Below are 23,411 nucleotides of genomic sequence, written 5' to 3'. Positions count from 1 at the left end.
CTGGTCAGCCTCTATTATTTAGTCCCTTCATCTTCTTGCTCCTGAGTTTCCTACTTTCTGAATGGTTCCTTTGCAGCATAAACGTGTACAACTTACCCATCCACACAGCTGGAGGTCTAAAACTGAATTTGTTCAAAGCTGTGGGAATGGCTTTCACACAGTCCAGCTTCCACACAGGATTGTGATTCTTTCCAGTGGGTTTACATGCTTCTGGTGACAGTTCTTGGGATTAAATTTTTAACATAAAAAAAAAACAACAAAACACCACCACACCACCAACAAAAAAACACTCATTAAGGATCTTCATAGTTTAAAGGCTATAAAAGCTAAAATTGAGTGAATACCGAGACTTAACAATTCCTGTCACTTCTGGTGGAAGGTTTTGACCTCAGAGACATGAACAGGAGAGGTATCTTCTCACATGTATCAAGTCCATAAAACAGAGTTCTAAATGTGAACAAAACATTTTGTAAACGGTTGAGATGAGATTGAGAAACTAACAGAATCAATTTGTCAGACAGCAGTGTTTATTGTGTCATTAAGTCTATGTTATGAAAAGGCAGGTCATTAGCAGAGCAGGTGCCATGCTGATAAAAAGAAAATGTGTGAGAAGTGGAAATGATTTGGGAAGAAAGTCACATTTTGGCTTAGTTTTCCTTTTCTAAACAGCACAAAAATAGTGTTTAATTAATTGTTTGCTCTGCATTTAACAACTTCCCATTAGTTCATTTGCTTAAGTGTACCAGCAATCAAGAACACATTAGCTAATGTTGCAACTCAGCAAGGGAAGAGGCTAGAAGCAGGTGTTGGGGTCAGTGTGTGCAGAATCAAGGGACCATCAGTCTCCTCCTGCTTTAATTTGTCTGCGGGAGCTTACACGATTCACAGTGGCACAGTTGTAGTCACCAGTCATTTCCAGATGGAGCTTTGAGGATTTTCATGAACAGACAGAGCTGGAAAATGTCTGTAGTCAAAGAATTGCATACTGGTGACTGGCTCATTGTATTGTCCTTCTGTGAGTATCTATTAACTTTGCTGTGTGTGTCGTTCCCCATCAAGTAGGATGGTAAGTAGATTATGGCACCAAGCAGAAGCCTTTGAGACTCTCTCTCCTCCCCAATGGGAGGAGAACAGGACTTGTTCATTCCCGTGAACAAATCACTCATGGCAAGATTTGAAAGGGAACATGAGCATACTCTTATAATTTTCAGTTTGTAATCCCCTGCACTGTAGACACTAAAAGAAGCAGTGAAGAAGATACAAAAAATGACATGTTTCCGGGTAGGGACAAGCATACTTATTACTAAATTTTAGGGATCTGTTTGCAGAAGCTCCTACAGCAATTATAGCTTGGTAATTTTTAAAGGTTGTTTGCTGCTGTTGTTGGTTTTGATTGTTGGTTTGTTTTTGTTTTTAATATGGACATGATGAGTAATGATTACCATGTTGCACCTCAGTGGTGGCTGCATACTTGTTGTGAGTACAGACAATTAGATCTCCACACTCAGTTCAAACTTACTGAGAACTTTTGGTTAGCGATAAGAATCACCTCTGTGTGCTATAAAAGATCAAAATCTTTGGGCATGTCTATAAAGTGATGAAATATTGTCTTTCAAGGATTTTAGAAGTCTTTCTAAGTCTTTCAAAGTCTTCTTTCTTAAAAGAAGTCATTGAATTATTCTAGTTTGGCTTCATTTAGACAATGATACAAAGCCTCATGCGATTTTTAGAATAACAATATGAGACATCAAAACGCAACTCAGATCTGTCAGTTGTCCAAAGACTACAGGAAAGAAACCCCTTTCTGGGGGACTAGAAAGCTTTGTCAAGAAATCTTTGTAAGAGATTTTCTTTCTATTTAATTTGTTTTCATTAGAATGATGAGGAAGATTTTGGATTTATTGGAGAGTACCTATTCGAGATACATCTAGCCCAGAGAGACCAACTGGTGAGGAGCTGAGGTCTGCTGAGATCTGCCAAGGCTGTAGTTCCGTCTCCCAGCTCATGCACTGTGGTGAAAGTTTAAACTCCTACTGAAGCGCAATGAGACACAACTGAATAACCAGGACTTAACATGTTACAACTAGTCAGCTGAACAGTAACCAGCCACGTGTGTACTTTTTGTTCATTGTGAATATGAGGTAAAGTGCTTTGTCTTGAACCATCCCAGTAAGGATTTTGTTGTTGTACATCACAGTTGCTGAACTGGACAAAGGCAGCTATAGACAATATAGTACACTAGGATGGAGTCAGCACTCTGTATTTTCTCTCTACAATGGAGTTTTGTACCAATTATCAACTAATTTTGACAATTTATAGCTTTCCATTTAGGGATTAATTCTTCCTTGCTTTTGGTTAAAAGTAACCCAAAACAGTATCCCAACTTGGTGAGCGCTGGGAACTAGTGGGAAGAGACACAGAAAAAGTGTCCCAGACTAAACTATTGCAACACAGAAGCTGAATGATACAGCTTACTGTGTTTGAGTGTGTAAAGTCTCATAAACCTCATAAATAATTTTTTTTTCTTTCCCTTTTCTCTCCTTCCTGTGTACTTGTATTTCTGTAAAAGCATGTTTAATCTTGGCCAATTAAACTTGCTAGCATGCAGCACTTAACAGGTCTTTTCTCTCTCTTTTATTTTTATTTTTTTTCAAGAAAAGTATTTGTTGATGATGACAGCCTTTTCAAACAAAGAAGCTGTCATTGAATTAAAGGGGAAGATGGAAGGAATCATTAAGAATGAGTGTGAGTTTGGTTTTTGATTTTCAGATATTTTAACCTTAACTGTTTTCCTTTTATTTCCTGGTGTGTTTTAAATCAATTGCAAAAGGTATCTGCTTCTTTCACCTCCTCACAGTGGCAAGTACAAGTAACTCTGCAAGAAAAACCAACATGAAACAGCTGTCTGGTGATGCAGAAGAAAGGATGTACGGCATCTTCAAAATGCTCTCTCTTTAAAAGCACAGTGAGAGTCTAGGAACATTTACTGAATTCAAGCCATGACAACATGATCACTTTCTCCTCCAAGCACAGCAGAACTGGTAGGACACGATGTATTTGCAATCATCTAATTACCTAGTCTGTTCGCTTACCCCACTGTAGGGTTCAATATTCCTGAAACTTTTACAGCTCTTGACAGTTTTTGCAGAAATGTTGTTGGGTTAAATCTATTTACTGCTGGTTGCTCTACACTCAGGAACTATAGCACCAGCCCTTAGAGGAAGCCCACATCTAAGCTTCCTTAGTTCCAGGCTGGCTGCTGCTGCCATCTCTGAGGAAGAAGGAGCATCTAGAGATACACTGATGGGTAATTCACCACTTCCATGACATCTCTAATGCTCTGGTCCCCGCTTTGTCCCCTCATCCCCTTTCCTTTACTGCCGCAAGAATGGTCTGGCCCTACTCATCTTCTGTGCTGACAATATTCAGCTTTGCCTGTGTGAGAAGTGGCTTTGCCCAGGTGCCACATCCTCGCAGAAACATTGGCTTCCCCCAAAGCTTCCTACTCCTAGCTAAGAGCTGGATGAAGTCTTATTAGTGACAATGCAGATATTTTAAGGATAATTAATTTTTCAGCAGTTGGCAATAAAAATATCATGATTACATTGTGGACATGAAATTCAAGTACTTTAAATGCAGATCTTGATGGAAATCAGATTTTAGTATCTGATTCAGACCAATCAGACTTTTTAAACAATAGCTAAATTCACACAATAATTTTTGATCCATTTTTAAAAGCAAATGATAATTCAGGGTGTCTGACTGTTCTGCTGTCCAGTGTAGCTCTCCTGCAGTGAGGCAGGCAGGACACCCTGGCCGCCATCCAGCTGCATATAAATTTACCTTTTGAAAAATCTATTTTGGGAGCCAGAGCTCAAGATATAAGGTTTCTGCCCCATTATTTATTTAAGAAGAGGCCTGCTGAAATCTTTTAAAGTGTATAAACACCTGCCATTCTCAAATCAAGATATAAAAAAGCACAATTATTTATTAACCATAACTCTGTAGAGGTAAGCTTTGCAAAACCATGTAGACTAGGCACTTGTGAAATCCTCTCTGATTTCAAAGGAAGAAAAATATATACAGGGCTTCACTGCTTAGTTATGTTGTTGATATGCTCTTGACTGAGGTACTCTTCATATTTTTTCTATTTTGTCACTAAACCCCGCTGAACCTGGCTATTATAAGTGACTCAGACAGGGAGAAGCTAGAGATGGGATCATGTCTACAGTGGTGCCAATAGTGGACTCTAAGATAGGGTGCCATCACACAAAAAAAGAGATGATGCTCTTCCAAACTCCAGGGCTGTTATCTTCACATTTAGTATCTTCATTTCCATTCCTCTCCTTTTGCCATTAATTATTATTGAAATACTTTTTTAGACCCTTTTTAACTTTAAAAAAACATTGGCTAGGAAAAAAATCTGAGACAAAACAGTGTATAGCTATAGGTCTGCTTAGTGTCATTCTCTTGTCTTAAGTTTTCCTCATTTCTTTGCCTGTCATAGATCAATGAAGTTGCAAGATGCAATGCAATAGAGCGATTGGAAAGCAGCAGGGAACGTTTTGGAAGCACAGGTTGTCCTCTCTCCCTGCAGCTTTCCCTAGACCAACATTGGCAAAACAGGGTCAATGCTGTGTTCGCAGGCTTGAAGTGAATCTCCTGCTCACTGTTCTATAAAGCACATTAAAACCTTTAACAGGCTTTATGTAAAGCATAGTCCTTGGGAAAAATGTATGAGCTGGGCTCTGTCTGGGTCATTCCTCCACATTAGTATTGCTGCTACACAGTGGGTAAGTAGCCAAGGGGGAGCTGCTCCTCTGACAGGACTGTACAGCTCCCGTTCCTGATTCAGTCTGGTGTTTAAATCACTTTGATCCCATCTCAGGCACCCTACCACAGCCTGTGAGGAACAACGAGTTCATTGGGTCATCAGAAATTACCTCCCCTGAATGGCAAGAATCTGTGTTTATGGCAACACTCAGGATAGCAAACTAACAACAAGGACAACATTTTTATGGGGTAGTTTAGAGTCTCAGTCAAAAATAATGGACCATAATGCGCCAAACTGCCCATTGGTTCAAACAGAGGGCTGGCAGTAAAAATGTTTTCCAGTGTCCTGTGTACAGTGGACCTACACACTAATAACCCTATAAAAAAGAAACATTTAACACTGAACATTCGTAAGGTAGCTCCACAAAGGCCTTAGCCAGCCCCTGAGGAAGTCAGTGGAAAAATTCTCCTTGATATCAGCAAGCTTTGAATCTTCAGCTGTGTCCCATTTTATCACGAGGATGGCATGCAGTATTTGATCCCAGTGACAGATGCTGTTTTCAGTAAGGGTAACAATCTTTTTTTCTATTGCCTCCAATGTACCAGGCCATAAAAATGAACAACTTTTACACCAAAACTGGAACATAATTTAAAGTGAAAGGACTTTTCTGTTTCAATTATGGTAAATGGGTGGGCTATCTACCTCTAGAAGAGGAGGGCATAAAATCTGAAGACTCCCAGCTTCTTTCTCTAATTCTGCCTCAGTATCCTTACACAGTTCAGAGGAAGAAAAATCTTCTTTCTGCTCCAGGTCAGACAAGGTTCAATGTGATTGATCAGACCAGTGGCAGATGAAGTCAACAAATACTGTGTTACAATGGTATCTTTCAGGGATTCTTTCTGAGAAACTCTTTATCTGCTCCCTTTGGGCAGATCCTTACCTAGATTTCACTCTGTCAAAGCCTATTATGGAGAACGAAGTCTTCTGCAGCTCTTTCTGCTGTATCTACTTGCTTTGTGTTGCAAGCTAAATAATGATGGCATGCCTTCCAAAGCCTGAACATTTGTTCTCATTTTGCAAGGGCCTCAGATAATTGTGAGTACCTGTCATGTCGTGACAACAGCAGCTGTATTCTTAATTAACACAAGTGTCAGGGACTTTGACCAAGCACAAACACAGCATAATGCCTGAGATCTGAAGGTCTGATACAGCATATTGCTGCTTTTAGTAGCGAATGAGTTGCTTGATGCAGCACTTTGCAGCGGGTGCCTACAAGTGCATCAGAAAATCCTTCCAGGGTAGCTGTTGAAGACAGCGTTGTGCACCTACAATTTTGCTCTTCAGCAGGACTTAACCTTTCATTTCATCCATCATCAGAAGAGAGAAGCAAGTCACTTCCCAGCACTGCAGCTCATTACTCTCTAATACAAGCCTATGGAAGCTTCTGGGTGTAGAGAACACCTTCAGAGTGTTATTACTGCCTGTGACCAGAGTTAGGCCTGACTATCTGGCCTCTCTGGTAAGGGGTCGAAAGAAATCCACAGTGGAGCCAAGTTTTATTTTTTGTAATGGAGTTTACAGAAGATGGCAGGCACTCCAGCCTATAATGAAGTGTCATTTTGAGGTTCATTGGTATGGCAGCTGGCTCCTGAATGGCCTTCTGAGCATTATTATCATATAAATCAATGATGAAAAGAGGATTCCAACATGAAAGTGGCACAGGCTGTAAATCACAGCAGAAAGCTGAATCAGCATAAATGTGCTTTACCCACATTGCTTTTGTGACACTGTTCAAGTTAAGACAAAGTCTTGCCAGTGGTTTGACAGGGTTATCTGCTAGGTCTAGGTCTAGGTGACCTGCTAAAGACACTGGAATACTCAGTATGACCCATACTCCATTGGTCACCTGCTAGGCCTACCAGTGTCTATGATCAAAATCTTTGCTGCCCAAACTTGTGGTGACCCTCATCTGGTGATGATGACTATCTGCAAGGTAGTCCTCAGGTGTTGTCAGAGGATTGACTAGATTTGTGACACTGTAGCTGGACTAGATGATTTTTGAAGGTCCCTTCCAACTGAAAAATTATGCTTTACTCTAAAACAATGGAATCAGATATTAGGGTTGGACCAGTAACAATGAAAAAAACCATTAATTACAGCCACCAAAGATGTTCATAATTATTCACTGAGTAGTGCCCATGAGATTTATTTATTAATGTCTCTTTTTTGTTCAAACCAAATCTTCCTCTATGCCTCTTTAGGTCTGGAGGCTGTAAACCTCACATGTAGCATAAGTTTCCCAATATTTATGGTATAATCTGAGGATGAATTTCACAGCCTAAATGCAAAATTATTTTTACTGTTGTAGCGAGAACATTACTTGGATGACATAATACTGGTAAAGATGGTTAACTCTGATTCTCTCAATCCTAAAAAAGTTTTTTTTCCTTTTTTCTTTTTTTTTTTTTTTCCTTTTTTTATACTTTTTTTCCTTCTTTTTATTATTTGGCTTTGAAAGACCCATATGAACTTTATTCAGTGTTTCATAGAGAAAAGGAGATCTCCAGGGAGGAAAACCCCAGCATGTTTGGTGTATATTTCAGACACAGATGGCAGCTTTACAGCAAAGAGTTTGTGTGTAAAAATATTGAAGAGACAATCAAAACATCCCATGAACTCAAACACACCTAAACAAAAACAGATGAAAATCAAAGCAACAATTTCTTGGGAACATGTGAGATACTAATGAATATTATAGATCAAAGAGCTAAGGGCATAGTCTCCCTGTGTTTGGCAGAGTTTGCCTTCCAGACTTACAGGCATTATTCATTGCAGCTGAAAGAGTAGCCCAAAGAAAGAGAAGCACAATATTCAGAATTCCCAATACTGAGTTGTGCCCATATATTGTAGTTATAGGTGGCTAATAGTACTGGATTGCTAAACTTTTTTTTTTTCAGTTTCAGCTGGATTTACACAATTGTAATGCAGAACAAATAATGAAACATGAAATAGTCTGCAAAATCCAACAGCAGCAACTCCTTTACCTATAGAGATGTGCATCATGTGTGACACTGGGTGCTACTTTGTGTAGTGCTGGAGATAAAGTCATGCTTTGACACCCTGCATTAGATGAGAAATGGGGCATGACACACCATAATTAATATATTCCACAAACATCACATTTTTATGGAAACCTTTTTTTTTTTTTTTTAATGGAAATTGGCATTTGGGATTCTATTTATTTATTTATTTATTTATTTTTGTGTGTCTGCATGTGTTTAAACCAAAAAATCAATTTTATATATAATGAAACACAGTATTTAATTTCTATAATATTTCTGAATTGAATATTTTTCCTGTATTAGCTATGAACCATCCCAGATGAAAGAATGAAAATTAAGACATGAAATAAAACTTAAAAAGTCTCCTATTTCCTACACTGGCAATGCTTTGACTTTTGCTAAATCTTAGTGTCTGAAAGCCAAAAAGTATGACTAGCTCTATGTGTGATTGTTCTGGATCAACACCTAGACAGTGTTTAGAAGCTGTGAGCAAAGGAGCAAAGGAGCACTAAGTGAGCACCAAGAGTCAGGAAACATTTATCCACAGGACAGGCTACACTAAGATAGGCTAGTGGCATCTCTCATCTCTGATAGAATAGGAAACTCTCCTCAGATATATGTGGCTTTGGACAGGATGTGGAGAGGCCATGTCATGTACCTCTGCTAGGTTTCACTTTGTTGAAACTTCACCCTCTCCCAGCATCTCTGTGTCTTTCTGGGAAGGATAATTATCCTTCGAATGATAACAACCCAATTACTGAAACAGCAAGCCTTCTAAAGGGAGGCAAGAACAGCTCAAACCCTTCCAGGCAGGGAAGAGCAAATCTCAGGGTTTCTTTCCAGAGTTCCCCTCCCACCACGTCGTATCATGCTGATACTTCCAGCTTTATCCTCTTTGCTTTTCCCTCAAGAGGTTCAATTGCTTTCATCTTTGCATTTACAGATCTTGCAATGACCTGTCACAACATGAGCTCCCAGCAGCAATAGGAAAGATGGGGGCGGCTGAAAGCTCATTTCTTTTATTCTTCTTTCCAAATCCTATTGAAAAAAAGGAGTAAGAGTTTTCAGGGAGACAGATGAGACCGCCTGGGTCTTCCCAAAATCCAGCTGTTTGCAGGTGCATACTACAGAGCAGTTCACATATATTGTACCAAGCATCCCATGATCACCAGTGTGTTATGCACAAGAAATGGTAGGAGTATTGCTGTCCTCAACTAAACTTTGTGACTGGGTATCAGGGAATTGTATTGAACTCCCTTGAAGATTCCTATCTGTCTTCAAGTTCTACAAATCTAAAATCAGGTTATGGTGGTATACAAGGCTTATGCTTTTTCTATCATCCTTCAGCCATTTAGACTCTGTATTCACAATACTAAGAGTAATATTTCACTCAAATATTCGAAAACCCAGAGATGAACAAAAACTTATTTATACCAGGTAGAGAGGGATGACTGCAAAAATAAAGCCTGAGTGCATGCCCTTCTGTTTGCATTCAAATTGAACAAAAGTCCCTGCATGGATACCCATGGGAGGTTTGGAAATCCTTACTTCTTCACTTACCTATAGGGAGTCCCAGTATATAGTTTACTAATAGTGTTACACCTCACAAAGAAAACATGCCTGAACGTTTGCCATGTGTTGACAATTGGGCTGCAATCATAGCCCAGCAAACATGAAATTTGGGGACTTCTTTGTGTCTGAGGCATGGTGCACATTTAGCAGTTACTGGTTCAGCAGTGAGCATTTCATTCAGGAAAAGGGCAGGAATCGATTGCACTATTCCTCTAAGCAACATTGATCTAAGATATGTAAGAAAGCTGCTTGGCTAAAGGATTTAAATATGCAGCAGCCTGCAAGGACACAAAGAAAATAACAGAAGGTGTCAGTGATGAGCTGCTAACATGAAGGGTGAAAATACAGTTCTCCTAACTCCAGTAAAATCGGAGGGGGTGGGGAGAAAAGAATAATCTTGTCATATTTTCAGTGCACAAACCAAGAGAGAGGAGCAAAATCTGGAAATGCACTAATAGCAACAATTATGATAATGAATTGGTGAGCAAAAAATGTCATTATGATCATTTCAAACCATTAGTAGTGAGTTCAGTTGTATTTATTTTCCAAAAAAATAGCCTGCAAATAAAATGTTGATGGAATGGAAAATACTTCTTTTTTTTTTTTTTTTTTTTTTTTTTTTACAGCATATCAAAATAGACTGTTTCAACATCTTCCCTTCCCTTCCCTTCCCTTCCCTTCCCTTCCCTTCCCTTCCCTTCCCTTCCCTTCCCTTCCCTTCCCTTCCCTTCCCTTCCCTTCCCTTCCCATGATTCATCCAGAGGGACCAATTTCTGCTAAATGTTTTGTTTCCAAAGAAAGCAAAATTTCTTTTGAAAGCAAAAAAATATTGAGTTAATAGAATTTCCAACTGTCTTTAGGACACTGAAAAGCTTACAAAGATGATCATCACAGCATTGTTGTTAGAGGTGAAAAGCAAGAGTGGAGGTAAAAGGCATTAAATTCCCTGTCTGGTCTATAAAAATTAGTTATACCGAGTCCCCTGATAAGTGCTGTTAATTAATCTTTAGAAAAGTTTTGAAATGTCATTAAAACCAAACACTACTGGCTACATTCTGAGTTCTTAGGCTTCAGCTCCGGCTGTCCAGACTTTGCAGGACACATGTTCATGTCTATCAAGCCATTTCCAAATTCTTCACAATTGTACCTTGAGTAATTTGGCAGGAAGGAAAGTCTCTAAAGAGCAAATAATACAACACGCCTACTCCTTTCCTGCCTACTCCAAAGACAGTTGGAACTACTGAGAGGCTTCCCACTGGTATATAGGTGCTGGAACTGGCCTATTGAGGGGGTGGCATACTTGGTAGTGGTGGTGTTAGAAGAGCTGGCAGAAGAAAGCAAACTTTTGATAGAGGTATGTGAGAAAGGTCATTTCACTGGGCAATGGAGTTGTGAGGCAGTGATAAGTCTTGTTAACTTATACACTGTTAATCTATGTACTTAGCTGTGGGGGCCCACTCTTATGCTGCATGTTAATTTAAATAATTTGATTTGCAAATAGGCAGACAGATAAGTAACGTATTTGAGGCACACTGTTTTTCAATTTGCATAGCAAATAGAGCCTAAGATGTGCATGAAAAATTCCCTGGACAACTGTATGCAAGTTGTTTAAAACTTTGCTTCTGCCTTGAGACATGCAGCTGGCTGAGTGTCATCTCCAGGAATGGATGGGATTTACAACATTCATTTTAGAGGTGTTTCTTCAGAAAATAATATCCTAAGGTTGCTTTGGAGCTTGCAAATCACTTCCCCACCTTAAAGAATTTATGACACAACATTTGGTGTGAGTCTAGTGCAAATCTGGGGGAGAAGCACATTATGTCCAAGGCTGTAGAAATTTTATTCCTCTGTCCACAGAGGATGAAGTCTTTTTGCTTGAACATAATAATTTCCTTAGTGTCCCAGACCATGTTCTTCTGGCCTAACACTTTTTAGATGACTATGCTATGTGAATAAATGCAATCTGGAGGGAAGGGAATACTTCAGTGGGCTTTCCATGAAGACATTGGAGGAGGTGCTCAACCTGATTAGTGACTCCCCACATTCTTGCCAAGACTCCCTTATTACATTCTGTTCCTTAATTCTGTTGCTGTGGTTGCAGTTGTACAGAAGGTCTCAGATTTCCAGAGTGTGCACCACATCCTGAGGGAGAGGAACCAACGCCCTTATGAGACACTCTAAATTCAACCATCTTGTCTCCTGCTGCGCTGCCAATCAGCTGCTGTTCCTGTTGCAACCAATACAGGTATTGAACTGGAAAAGAAACACTGGGAAAATATTAATTCTTTAGGTGTATTAAAGTAAAGTTAGCTGCCTGAAAGCAATCAGAACAAACCAATCTCTCAGTACAAAGCATCACTGGAAGATCACAGATCTCCTGTTGTGGTAACATGTGCTACCTATGTTGATGTGTGACTATCTACCACTAGACGAACTTCCATCTTTCAGCCACAGGGAAACCAAATGCTGCTCCTGGAGCCAAGCTGGGTATGATAAGGAACTGTATGGTTTCTAGTAAATGGATCTTGCTTGCATATCAGAAAAATGGCACAATAAAAATGTTATGTAGAAGCAAAGACTACAGTACCCATAATGATTACAGAAACTGGAGAAAGATTAAACAGATTTCAGACCCCTGTGTCACCTCCTTTTCCAAACATCTAACCAGGATTATTCTCTTCATTCTTCACCTGTAGAATGAGGTACATATTGTCCCCTCTTAGTGCTTCTACTACTTAGCACAGTCCCTCACTATCAGCAAATTTTCTGTCTAAATCTTCCTTTGCTCAGCTTGGTTTTAATAGCTTTCTCCATCAATTTTCTCTCCAGCAGAAAGGTCCACACTTCTCAGTTTTTCTAATCTTTTGTTACATACGTTTACAATAATAACAATGCTTCAAAAAACATTTTGATGCACATACTGCCTGGAAATCTTGTCTAGGCAGTTTGAGGATTTGGGACACTTGTCCATATTTTCTAGCTATTCCACAGATATGCATGCTCAAAAATGGTCCAAACCAGCCTGTGTGTCAAAGTTCCCTCCTGATTTTATCTATGTATGGCTTCTAAGCCTCAGTTTAAAATTCAGTATTCCCATTTATGAGGTGTGATCTCCCATAGTTGTTCTCATATTGTCTTGAATGTCTTGCTCGAGTAAGCAGTCCAGCCCAAGTACTACGTTTCTCAGCTGTGAGGTGGACCTCAAGGGTGAGCATCAGATGTCCTTAAGGCGGGATTTTTAGAAGAAGCCACTTTGTTGGGAAAAAAAATAAAATAAAAAATTACTATTTGCAGGGAGGAAGAAATGATGCAAGCAGTGGAGTTAATTTGGAGGGGAGAATTGCGAAGTATACTGTCTAGGAGATATTGATGCAAACACTATCTGCATCATCCTTTATGTCTCTGGTTTTGGTTAATTCTTTGCAATAGGGCTTTACTAATTCATCTCTTTCATCACCCTATTTATCATTCTCACTTTCCTTCTCTACTGACTTGATTCAAGCAAACAGCAGCATCTGAAGCGTGTAAGGAAAAATATACAGAATCTGTCTTTAAAGTGACCTGCTTCTTTTTTTAAGCAACTTCCATGCCCTAACCAGGCTTTGGAGGTTCTCTGCTGGATAATGTAAAATGACACTAACTGGGCTATTTATATCACTTCAAAGTGACTACATGATGGGATAATTAGTAGTGCTATATCTGCTGGAGAAAGCAATAACACTTAACGCATTTTTGTGTAAAGTAACACAAACAACAATGCCTGCAGGTTAAACAGTACCTGAGCAGCTGATAGGTCTCCTGAACTGTTATTTCCAGGAGGCAATATCTACCAGCTTCATTCATGCATGAGGTACAGTAGTAATGCTGGTTTTATTACCTGTTGCAGTACTTGCCCTCTATGCAGGTAAATGATTTTTGCAAGCAAGCTTGCTTTGGGCAAGTATGGGTATTTGAGGTATTTTGCAAACAAGTTAAGTTATATAAATTTGTAGATCGGCAAGCTAAAACATGACCCTTGGATGGAAAAGTCCAAGTTCTCAGTCATTCAGTCTCACACTGTTACTCCTGGATGGAGTCCAATAACTTTTCCTGTGCTTTGGCTTACGTGTTACTTCAGAAAACATAGCCTGTCTTGACCTGCAGTCACAGAAGCGTGAGTGTGATCTTTTTCACCCATATCTCGGTATAAAAGAAAGATTGTAGCTTTGCTAATGAGAGCTTTAGCTTATTTTAATATTAGTACAGACACAGAGAAGAAAAACCTGTTATGCTCTGTTTCAGTGTATTTCAGTGGTTAATCATGCTCATTAAAAATGTTTAATATGAATTTGCTCAAATTTAATTTCCATAAATTGTCAGTTACATTTTTCTCTGCAAGATTAAAGGACCATTTTGTATATGCTATTTTCTCCCCAGGAAGGTTACTAATGTACTAATCATGGCTATCTCAAGTCTTCTTTGAGATAAGATCAAATTCCCCCCCTGTAAATATTTTTCTCCATCGCTTGAGCTATATTTGTGTCTTCTCCCTGCACACCCTGTAGTTTTTCAACATCCTCTTTAAAATGTCAACACCAGAACTGGACATGCTATTCCAGCATGCAAGAAATGTGCCAGCATCAGGTGAGTATTGCCAGGCAGGGAACTAAAATCATTATCCTTCTCTGCGGTGCTTGCCTCATCCAAAGAATGAGTTTATTCACCCATTATATCACCCTTTCAAAGTATGTTGAGTCGTTCTTTTGTTATGAAATATAAATATTACTCACTGGTTACTAGGGTTCAGTTCCTCACTTGTAATCTTTAGATCAATAATACTGAATTTCCTTTGGCTAAGATGGTCTTTGTTTGGATATACCAAACTTTCAAAGCAAAACCTGCAATTGCCCTCATTGACCTTTATATCATGTTACTCTCTCTGATGAAGAACATTTCCATATTTACATCCATCTCACCTATAGGATATCCCACAGGAAGTTGGATTAGGAACTCCACAGCTCAGGCTTGCAGTGTCCTGATTCAAATGCAGATCTGTTTAATATTTCACAAAAGGATGAGCAAAGTCCTATTTAACCTTGGTAAAGAATAGTATTATGATTTTGAAAAGAAACTGTAGAGTAACATGTAGGTGAAACATTCTGTCAATGTTCCCAAACTGTCAGCTCATGTGAAATACGCCACCTCCATGACTAGAATTTGTCCTGTCTCCAGCTAGCAGCTGCTTTGTGTTAGCAGAGATTCCTGCCACCAATTTATCTGGATTCCATAAGCAAGTCCATCTGAGATAAGACAAACTTTGGGCTGAAGTCTGTTAGGTATCCATCAGGACTTTGCCTGGCAAACTATCCTAGTTCATTCCAATGAGCTCTGACACAACAATTCATTATTTGAAGAGGAGAATAGCTCTTCACAAAGTGGAAGCCAAATACCTATTTTTTTCATATCAAGGCTATGCATTAAGCCTGTCCTGATTCCCCCGCCCCCAGTGGTCTATAAAAATTGCACTCCTCCCCCAAGTATCCTGCTTGTCCAGAAAATCAACCTTACATAGCATAGCCATATAGCATCGTACAGACCTGCTACCTTAATTCAGAGTACCATGTTCTCTGGGAAGAGCTATTTTTAGGAGCCCTTCACTAAAGGTCATTGCATTTTCTCACTGCAGTTTTTCCTCCCTCAAACTTTTCTCCATACTTCATCTTTGGCTGCAAACACATTCTGAAACCCAAGAGAAAAACACTCTATTTTGCACCCCTCTAGCCAAATTGGACAATTGACTCAAAAAATAAAATATAAATGCTTCTCTCCAACTGTGGCTATTTACCAAATAGGAGAGGATTAGCTTCTTAGTGGAAGCCAGCACAGAAAGTTAACTGCACTGAGTTGCTATGTTAGATTGAAAACCCTAGGTGACTGGTAGGTCTTATGCTTCCCAGATAATAGTAACATTTTTGGGAATGAAGCCCAGAGTTGCAGAGATTGAGTCTGTGTCAAGAAGCAAGGTATGCTGGGAATTTAGAGTCATTGATAAAAAGCTCCTGGTCACTGAAGTCTAAAATAGCTTTGGTAGAATATGAGTTCAGGATGAAATGAGTTTGAGGCACTTAATGGTGAAGTGCTATTGTCAGTCTTAGTCGCAATGCATAAATAAAGTCTTTGTTATTGACCTTACTAGGCAGTAAATACAGGCTTTCTGAGATAGCTCAAATGCATAGGTCTACCTCTTGAAGGCATCTCTGTTCAATTTCCTGCTAGGTCTAAAGGATCTAACCTTGTATCTCTATTTCTTACTATGAAGCATTTACTGAGAGGAAAGCTGCTTCTGTAGATAGGTTCAACTCTGACTTTAAAAACTCTAATCAATCCAGGGGTCTTCAGGTTGATTCTGTTCTCAGTTAGCTCTGTGAAAATTGAGTAGCTTTATCAAAAGCAACCAATTGTATAAAAGCAGAGAGGTGGACAGTGTATACTTATATGTAACTTTGTCTTCTAAATAACCTTCCTTGTATTGCTTTAATTCACAATATTCCTTTTCAAAGAGCATCTGAAAACACTCCTTTGCAGAAGCAAAAAGCAATATAGCATCGTACAGACATCATGCAGAAGCAAAGGAGTAGCAAAATGTAGAGTATCCTCGTATTTTCTATTTTACTCATTCCTGCATTTAATTTAAAATGGGGAAAATAATCTCAATATTCAAATATAAATAAAACTACTTTTGTGAACATTGAACCTTCACTCACAATTCACAGACTGATGGATGGGAGAAGAAAGTCATTCTTCCTCTTATGTTATGCTTTAGATTTAAGGGTGATGTCATTACTCTGCAAAGTGCTTCGGTTATGGATGATGGTAGAACAAATTCTATTTGCTGTTCCTAATCTTCTTGTCTGCGACTAACTCCACATTTTACCCCCTTTACTTGCCTGACACAATTTCTGGCTGCTATATAAACGAGATTACCTATTCTAAACATTGTAGATTCTCTGATCTATGGGAATTCTAAGTCAGTGAACTATATTTTACGTAGCCTTTTAACATTAATAAGCACTTTAATTATGTTGTCTTTATATATATATATGTATATATACATACTATATATATGTATAACATATATAGTATATTATATATATAATTTATAATGTGTAATATTATATATATATATATATAATCATCTTCTGTTCTGGTCTTGGTTATTACATTAAGCTGCTGCTAGCTGCAGAAAATGTGTGCAAAGTTGTGCTTCTTTAAGACAGACTATCCAGCTTGTGCAAAAGGTGATAATTAGTTAAAAGATCTTTCTTTAGTCCTGTAAGGCATTATAATGCTTATAAAACTTCCAAATTTTTGCTCTCAATATGAATATTCCTGTGAGTTAACTAATTTTCAACAGGCCCGTAACAGTAAAACATTGTCAATAAATCTTCCCTTTCAAATGAGCAGAAAACTTGTTTAATGCACCTTCCATCTTTGAAAGCATTTTATCCTTCATAAACCTTGAAGTGCTACAGCAATGCTGGAGCTGCCTGTATACAGAAGCTTGCCTGTCACATGTAAAACTCAAATTTCATATATCAAGGGCTTGTGTGAAAATTGTTTTGAGTGTTAATTGCCCAAATGATTCAGTTTTATAAGAGCCTCTCTTATGTACTCAAGTATGTCTCATAGCGAGCTGAGTGCCAAGCTCCAATAGAGAGCCAGCTGTGCTTTGCTCCCAGATGTTTGAAGAAGATAATTCTTGCCTATCATTTCATCTCCCTTCCCAAAATCCTGAGAAATTTGTTTAATGAAGTCATTAATGTACAATAGTAAATTTATTCAATTTTTCTGTTAAAAAATATTCTTCCTACGATGTATGCAAGTTTGCCTTGGCTCATAATTACAGTAGCACATTGTCAGATTAACTGTGCTGAGGAGATAAAACAAAAGGCATCAGTTCTGCAAAATTAGGACTCTGCCAGTATCATTTAGAAAGGATCAGATCCCTCTGTTTTCAGAGATGTTGTTTGTTGTGTTTGAGGTCATTGTAATTCTCCAATTTACCTATTGCAACACAAATTGCTGTTGGAAATTTAACAAAAAACATACTCGGTCTGAAGTCACAGATTTAAGCTTTTTCAGAACTATTCTTTACCAGATCTCAAGTTTCAACACATTTGTGTATCAGATTCTTGACAAATTTACATTACTCAGTTTTCTTTTAAGTCAAAGTAGCAATACTGCAGTCAAGAGATGTGTGTTAATTTACACCAGCTGCTTGTGGGCTGAGCTGAAGCCCTGGGTCCAAACAAGAAAACAGCCTTTTGCAGGGAGTCCCTGCTTAGGATTTGCCTATCAGTTCACAGGTACATAGAATTTTAAGAAGAGGTTTTCTGTGCTATACAGTGATAAAATATTTGTAAGATCCACAGCTTGATTTTCATAGTGAGTGACCACCATGAATTCCTGCTCCTGTCTGACTCAGCTGTTAGAAGAGATTTCTCTCAGACTATGTTGTAAGTGGGTTTGAAAAACCTCAAATAGGTACTGGGTTAATTCACCCAGTCTGTGACCAGGCTGCTAGACTTTGTGGCCAGGCTGCTCTTGAACCACAGGTATGTAGATGTATTTATATTGCACAGGGCTAGGATAGATGGGCTCACTGTTGACAGTCCTCAGGGTACCAAGGGAGAGCTCATCTGCCTTCCCAGGTCCATGTGTTTTTGTTTTCACCCACCAAAACAGCATTTCTAGCATAAAGGGTGTTCTGGTCTTCAGTATCTGACCATGCTGCTGGTGCAAGTTAAGCTCAGCATCTGTAGTCCTTCAGCCATTGTTAAAACTATTGCAAGGTCCATTTTCTCTGGTTCAGCCAGAGGTGATAAGACCCTCTGGAAAGTATTTTGTCTGTAGTGGATGGCTTTTGCAAGATTGCTGCAGATGATACAGAGATTATTGAGGTTGCACATGGATCTGAGAGATGTGAAACAGCAGAGCTGCTTGTGATAACTGTGGGATAGAACAGCTGGTCTGAAAAAAAGCCACAGCCACAGAAAGCTGTGCAAGTCTGGGGTGGCCAGAGCAAGTCTAGATACTTCTCTTCTCTGAAGCCAAATGAGGCATTTGCTTGTGTCCTTATCAAATGATACACCCAAAATCGCGATGTGCACCTTGGGATACAAATCATTCCCTGATCTTTTTCCTACTGGGGATAATGGGTACATTGGTGAAAAGTTTAACACTCTCTATGTAGGCTTAGTAAAAGACCTTAAGAAATAGATTTGGACCAGTATCTTGCCCTGCTAGTTATAATGTGAGATTCTGTGGTTTGTAAGTTTGCTTTGGTGAGGTGTTGTGCAGCCAGGACATGTTGCTCAGAGTAAATGTGAGATGTATTGCTGTTTCGCTCACCATCTGTAAGAACCTAGAAAATACAGACAGTAACATATGGAGATCTTTTTATTCATGCCTCCTTCCACCCCCTCCCCCCCCCCCCCCCCCCTTTTTATGTTGTTGTTGTTTTATGATTTTTGAGTTTTGTTTGGTTGGTTGGTTTTTTTTTGTATTTGCATTCAGGTTTTGCCTGTGGAAATACTGCTTGGATTAGGCTAGTTTAGCAGCCACAACAGCTACTGACAATTAAGCAAGGTGATGAGTGTGGTGGTCTCCTCCAGCTGCTCTGGCCCAGGACCCCTTCTGTTTGGTTCCTGGGGCCCAGCCCCATGCCAGATCTGGGGTCTCTGCCCAGGCTGGGGGATGTAGCTGCTACTTTCCCCTTGCAAATGCAACTGATATGTGCTCATCTTTGCTATCCCAGAGACACACAGACACAGAGAGGACACTGATATGAATGGTCACACAGGCCCTCCAAGGCAAGGACTGCCTTCAATGGTGCTTAAACACCGGACTCCCATACAACATGGTCACAGACATCGAAGTCTCCCTTGTCCTTCCCAGCTGATAGAGAAAAAAGTTCACTAGTGAAGGTTCACAGCACTCTTTAGGTTCGCAAGCACACACACACACACACACATCCATGGATCCTTTCAGCCCCAGCACAGCTCCTCTGTCCATCTAGCAGCCTTGCCTGGATCCTGGGCCCCTAACCTGATTTTACCTCATTCATGGGTTGCCTACTTTTTGACTAGTCCAGCTTGAAATTTGCTGCAAATACACACACTCATCCCTCAGGCACACCACATTTGCAAATCCTGCTGAGAGTACCAACATAGACACCCCTGTATACCTGATGCCCCAGCCCAGGCAAGTAGCCAAGATTCTGCTACTTGCCAGCAGGTCCTGCTTGAATTTTGCTTGCGAATACACACAAACAACCCACACATGGTAGTCTGGGGAAGATGCAGACACTTTCCCCCCTGCAGCAGCCAGCACCAGGCACACAGGCTCTGCTCTCCACACCAGGCTCCATGGCTCTGCTCCAGCTGCCATCACAGAGCCCACACCTGCCTCACTCACGCCAGTCTTCTCCCAGTACCTGGCTTGTGGACACACAGTGCTCCAGCCTCATGTCTAGGAGAGGAGTAGTCCCCTCCTCATGGGGGGAGTAGAAGACCCTCCCACATGCTCCAGTAGCTGATGTTAGGACCCTACTTGCTCCAGTAGCTGGCACCACAGTCTGTGGTCCTACACTCCTGGCCTGACTTCAGGAGCTGGGACCCAGTTAACTCACACAGGTCCCCAGTAGCTAGCACTCTGGGCTCAAAGTCTGTAGACCCCTCCCTAAATCGGGAAAGGACCATCCAACTTCTGATGCTAGGATCTTTACTCACTCCAGTAACTGTCACCGCAGTCCACAGGCCTTACAGCCCTGGCCTGACTTCATTATTTGGCATCTGTTCACTCAGTGCATGTCCCCAGTAGTTGGTTTTCTGAACACAAAGTCTGTAGGACTCTTTCAGATCCAGAGAGTTATGGACCCTCCAGCTGCTGACCCTAGGACCCTCACTTGCTACAGTAGCTGGCACCACAGCCTGCAGGCCTACATCCTCGGCCTGACTCCAGTAGCTGGCATGAATTCCACTCGCACCCACACACAGCTCTTGCCAGTAGCTGGCACATAGTCCTTTCAGCATGCATACACACAGGAAAGATAGTGCTAAAATGCAGAGACAGATAGTTATGAAAAGATTTAATGAGTAAATATGAGATGACAGTGTGGTGATCAGGTGTGCCCAGACAAATACTAGCCCACCCTGTTTTACAGGCATCCAGACCTTTTATACACTTTTCTACCTATCCCTTCTCCTTTCCTTTTGTTCTCCCTTCCCCTGTACGTGCCTCTGTGGGTTTGCAGAGCTCTTCAGCTTTCTGTAACCTCTCATTCTGGGGCCCCTTGGTCCACAATCTTATCAGATGTGATTCCAGATTGATCATTCTGGAAGCAGCTCCTGTAGTTTGACAGCCCATCAACCAGTGTGAGTGGGAGGTTTGTTTCTTGTCATTGTCTCCATTTTTGCTTGGTCAGGTCTGTGCCTCAGCATTTTGCTTATTGTTCCACCTTCTTTACTTCTTATAATCTCAGTCCAGACATCCTCACACAGACAACCTTGCTTGAATCAACATTTCCACATTCCATCTATTTTCTTACCAATTAGTACAAAAGTAATTCCTATTACTATCTCCCTTTCTTATTATCCCTTGCTGCATTGGAAAAGGTCCTTGACCAGGTCCCCTCAAAGGAGCAGATAGTCTCCTTCTACGTAACCTTACACTGATATGATAAATGAGTCATGAGTAGATTGTGTAATACTCTGTGCCCCAACAGCTGCATGTACCCATCTGGAGCAGACAGATATGTATCTCTGGAGGGATTGTTTTATTTTACTCCTATCAGGAATTTCATCAGCAAAGACATATTGCTTATAATATATACAGCATTAAAAGGAAAAAAAAAAAAAAGTGCACTTAAGTCTCATTACAAATCTGGAAACACTCAGTGCCTTGCTCATAGGACAAATGGAGTCCCTCACTCCTGCTTTCCCAACACCTCATAGACTTTTTCCTTTTTGGCTGGAAATGCTAATCTGGCCAAATCATCCTGTATAATTCATGTCATAGACTTCTTGGGATGGCTGGTTGCTTTTGTCCTCCATTCCAGTGTCCTTAATTAGGTGGGCATGAGAAATCACAACCATTTGGCTTTAAAGTCAGTAGATTTTGTGGCTTCAGGTGTTTACAAGCCTTTAGAAAGTTTTTCATCTTGGCAAGGAGTTTCACTTCCTGAGCTTTGCAGTACTGACAATGCATGTCACTTGCTTTTAACTAATAGTATATTTTTCAGGTAAGAAATAATTTTAATAGGTGCACTGGCTACTTTTTTTTTTTTTTTTTTTTTTTTTTCTTCAGAGAACTATAGAAAAATAATCCAATATTTAACCATTTAATTGTTGATATGTTGCAAATTGAACATTCTCTGGAATAAATTTCTAGTTTAAGTGACTTTGATAAGCAAATGACTTATAAGAGTAAATGTCAATGCTCTTCTGGGTAAGTCATTGTTTTTTTTGCTCCTTAACTCACAGAAGGCTTGTGGTGCTCCTGCATTGTCTACAAGATACTGCACAGTTGAAGAAAGCCTCATCAGAAATTTGCTAGTTGCAATGGGAGAAAATGTCATCATGACAACTTCTTGTTGGGGCAGAGAGTACTAAAAGTGATATTTGGTATAGGTTATTGAAAAGTCATACTTGCTGAATACATATCGTGCTGTGGGAAATAGAGGCTTGCAGGAAGACACTTGTATTTTTTATATTCCAATGCATGCACCAATACACTTTCCATGTATTAAGTGTTTCTGACACACTAGGGATCTGAGGGGCACCAGTCTCAGCTAGAAGCTTTTAATTGCTTTGCTAAACTTGAGGAAGTTTCTGCTTTTAGCCCGAGTGGTCAAACATTCAATTCTCTTTATGACCAGTGGCTTTTAAGGTACCAGCATGTATAACTGTAGAAGCCTGCAACTTTGTGGAAGACATTAAATCACTAAATGTTATTGTTTGGAATAATTGAGCTTTACCTGAGATAGGTGAAGCTTTTGGCTTATTTACACAATCTAAAGAGTTTTCTGGTCTTCTTCTTCAAGTTAGATGGGGCTTTGAGCAGTCTGATCTAGTGGAAGGTCTCCCTGCCCATGGCAGGGTGGGTGGAACTAGATGTTCTTTAAGGTCACTTTTAACCCAAAGCATTCTATGACTATGATTCTACAGAACAGACCTTAGAGAGGAAATCCAAAAGGAAATCTGAAGTCAGCTTTGACTGCCAACTCAAATGAAATGAAAATCCCAGAAAGCTACTAGTAGCAACAGAATGTGCCATGATCCTAATCCATCCTTATGCAGCCTTGCTCTGAAAGATGATGCTTTAATTTTCTCAAGCTTTCTGGAAGAATACTGCTTGAAAACTTAGAAGGACATAAGAAATACAGTGTTAAACTTGCACTCACGGCAAACGTGTGGAAAAGCCAATACTGGAAAATGTCTCCAGATAGTTACCAGATAAAAAACAAAGATATGCTCTTGCAGCTACTCTCAGTAATGACTGCAGATATATATAGATATAAAATACATAATTTCAAGAAACTGTATGGCATTTTCTCAGAATTTTAATTTTCCATAACAATACCAACAAAATGAAAAAGAACCCCTGGAAGATGTGAACTCCTCCCTGTACTCATGGCTAGGCAGGGAAGGGAAATGAATGATTATATATATTTTCTCCGCCTCAACCCACTGCATGTAAAGCGAGAGGGCAAGACCTGAGAAGACACTGCACAAGATGAATGATTATTAGATAAAATGACACAAACACTTTCCACAAATGATACAGCAGGGGGAAAATGAAACAAAAATATTAGTTTGTCTTTGTGAAAATTTTACCATACAGAGCAGAACTGTTAGAAAATAAGTTGTTGTAGGAATAATGTCGTAGGAATAATATGAATAATGACCTCATATTCCCTTGTTTAGTTAAAACTACTTTTTCCTCAGACTAAATGTTTATTTCTC

The sequence above is a fragment of the Aythya marila genome (genome assembly GCF_965140915.1).
Source record: "Aythya marila genome assembly, chromosome: 6".
Taxonomy (NCBI): domain Eukaryota; kingdom Metazoa; phylum Chordata; class Aves; order Anseriformes; family Anatidae; genus Aythya; species Aythya marila.
The sequence above is the reverse complement of the archived record's forward strand: the minus strand, read 5'-3'. Positions refer to the sequence as shown.